This window comes from Antechinus flavipes, chromosome 4 (assembly GCF_016432865.1).
Source record: "Antechinus flavipes isolate AdamAnt ecotype Samford, QLD, Australia chromosome 4, AdamAnt_v2, whole genome shotgun sequence".
In the NCBI taxonomy this organism is placed as follows: Eukaryota; Metazoa; Chordata; class Mammalia; order Dasyuromorphia; family Dasyuridae; genus Antechinus; species Antechinus flavipes.
Window position 1 is genome coordinate 90,329,301 of NC_067401.1, and position 3,217 is coordinate 90,332,517.

Here is a 3,217-nt window from a genome sequence, read left to right on the forward strand (position 1 = left end):
TCACAACTGAAAAATAGTCGACCTGGAAAATAGAGAGACAAAATTATTGACCTACCTGAAAGCCATAACCAAAAAAAAAAAGGAGCCTGGATAGCATTCTTCAAAAGATAATTGAGGAAAACTGCCCCAATAGTGTAGAAACAGAAGATAAAATAGTCTTCAAAGACTTTCTTGAAAGACTGTTTTCATCAATCACCTTCAGAAAGAGAACCCACAAGGAAAATTCCAAGAGATGTTGTTCCAAAACTCCAGAACTATAATCTCAAGGAAAAATACTGCAAGCTGCCAGAAAAAAATTCAAATATCAAGGAGCAACAGTCAGAATTACCCAGGATCTGGCAGCTTCTATAACAAAGGATTGGAATAAGATATTCTGGAAGGCAAAAGACCTAGGATTACAACCAAAAATTAACTATCCAGTGAAACTGAGCAACATATTTCAGGAGAGGTGATGTCACTTCAATAAAGTAAGGGACTTTCAAACATTTCTATTGAACAAAACCAGAACTAAACAGAAAATTTAACCTAGAAACAAAAGATTCAAGAGAAGCATAGAAAGGTAAACAGTGGGAAAATATGTTATTTAAAAGGTTAAACTGTTTACATGCCTAGATGGGAAACTATGTCTACAACTGTTAAGAATTGTATCTGTCAGTGGGGCAGACAGAGAGTGGGCATCACAAAGACCGAGAACAAGAAAGAAACAAGAAGTTAATAGGATCTGAGAAAACCTAGATATGACAGACATCTGGAGAAAATCGAATAGGGGCAGAAAGGAATATATATTTTTTCTCAACATTACATGACACCTACATAAAAATTGAATATGTATTAGGGCATAAAAGCCTCACAATCAGATGTAGAAAGATAGAAATAGTAAATGCTTCCTTTCTAGACCATGATGAAATAAATATTATATTCAATAGAAGGCCAGGGAAAGATAGACTAATTAAGTAACCTAATTCTAAAAAAAAAATGAGTGGATCAAACAATAAATCACAGAAACAATTATGAATTATGTCCAAAGAGCTATACAACTGCTTATCCTTTGACCCAACAATATATGGCTAGTTCTATAGCCCACAGGCATTCAAAAAAAAAATGAAAAGATTCTTTTTTGTAAAAATATATATTTATAAGAGCTTTTTTGTGTTGTTTAAGAATTGGAAATCAAACGAATGTCCATCAGTTGAGGAATGGCTAGACAATGTGATATATGATTGTAATGGAATATTATTGTGATATAAAAAATGACAAGCAGGACACCCCCCCAAAAAATAGCTGAAAATATTTACATGAATTGATGGATAGTGAAGTGAAGTAAACTAGGATAACACTGTACAAAGTAACAACACAAGTTCAAAAAAGAATTATGATTGACTTAGGTATTCTCAGAAATACAGTGATCCTAAAACTGAAGTATACTTTCTGCCTCCATTGTTTGCATATAGACTTGTATGTCATTTTCACTTTGTTTCTTCTTTTCCTTTCATTTGTTTAAATTTTCTTGTAAAAGTGTTTAATTTAGAAATGTTTTATGTAATTGCCCATGTATAACATTTATTTGCTAATAGTGTTAGGGAGGGAGAAACAAAAAAAAAAAAGAAAGAAAGAAAGGGAGGGAGGAATAGAATTGGGAATTCAAAACATTAAAGAAGATATTTTGTAAAAAATAAGAATGCACATTAATGAATGCATACTAACTTAAAATAAAATCCTATGAATATGATCATGGCAATTCACCCAAGAAATCATTCCTCATGATAATTTGGATTTATACTAGATATACAATGATAATTCAAAATTAAGAAAATAATAAATATAATTAATCATGTTAAAAATGAAAACATTTCCAGTTTTCCTGGATACCTTTTCCATTAATGGCTCAACCTTGACTTTCTCCTACACTCATTAGTCAAAGTTATAGGTTTGAAATACTCCTTGTTCTTCATTGTTATATCCAGGAATTCCCTCTGCTCCATCACTTAGTAGCCCTCTCTTCTGTGGTTCATATTATTCATATCTACCACACAATCAAAATTCTGGTACCTATTGTCTGCATATCCCCAAGACACTTCCTTTCTTTCACTTGGTATATGACTCACAGTATCTATTTAAAACCAAAAGCAAGGATTATAATGGAAATATATTAGAAGCCTTTCTCATATAAATAAGAATAAATCAAGGATGTCCACTCTCCCACTATCATTTCATGTGGTTTTAAAATTCTGTCAATATTAGTAAGAGAAAGAAATTAAAGTCATAAAGATAGCAAAAGATAAAAAAAGAACTTTCTTGTTTGTTTATATGATAATGGCTTATTTAGAAAATGCTGGTGAATGAACAAAGATACTAATGGAGACAATTAGTACTCTGCAATTTTTATACTCTACAAAACAGCAGGATACAAAATAAATCCATTGAAAAACCAATAGCATTTCCATGTGATAAAAATAATCCAAGATGTATTAGATGAGGAAATTTCAATCAAAGTAACTACAAGTACATATAATATTCGTTACAAAAAAAAAACATTTATATAGATTCAGTTATATAGTCGTTAAGAAATAAAGAAGTTAAATAGCTGAAGAAATAGCTATTGCTCATACTTGGATCATGACAAAGTAATAAAAATGATAATATTGCCAAAGATAATTTACAGTAATTATAATTATAGGTAATTATAGATTAGTAATTTTTACCAATCAAATTCTGAAAGAGCTACTTTGTGGAATTCAATAAAATGATAATAAAATTCATCTGAAAAAACAAGAGATTTTAAAGGAAAATAATGGAAGTTTCTACCAAACACCATCCAAGGCTTTCCAATGTGTCCTCTGGAATGCCTAGTGCACAAGCAATGCATTTCTCTTTATCTTAAATATTTTCCTCTCCCAGTCCTGTCTACTATTACTGAAATCTAGAAAACCTCAAATGATACAGCCTTCTTGGATATTCTTTTCCAATAATGGCTGAACTTTCACTCATTCTCCTAAGCTTGCTAGTCACAGTTGTTGGGGTAAAAATACTCTGTGCTCTTCATTGTCATATCCAGGATTTCTCTCTGTCTCCATCACTCAGTAGCCTCTCTTCTTCTGAGGTTCATGTTATTTATGTCTACCATATAATCAAAATCCTGGTAGCTGTTGTTTGCACATCCCTAGTACACTCCCCTTCTTTCATTTGGTACATGACTCATAATTTTTCCTCTCCTCTC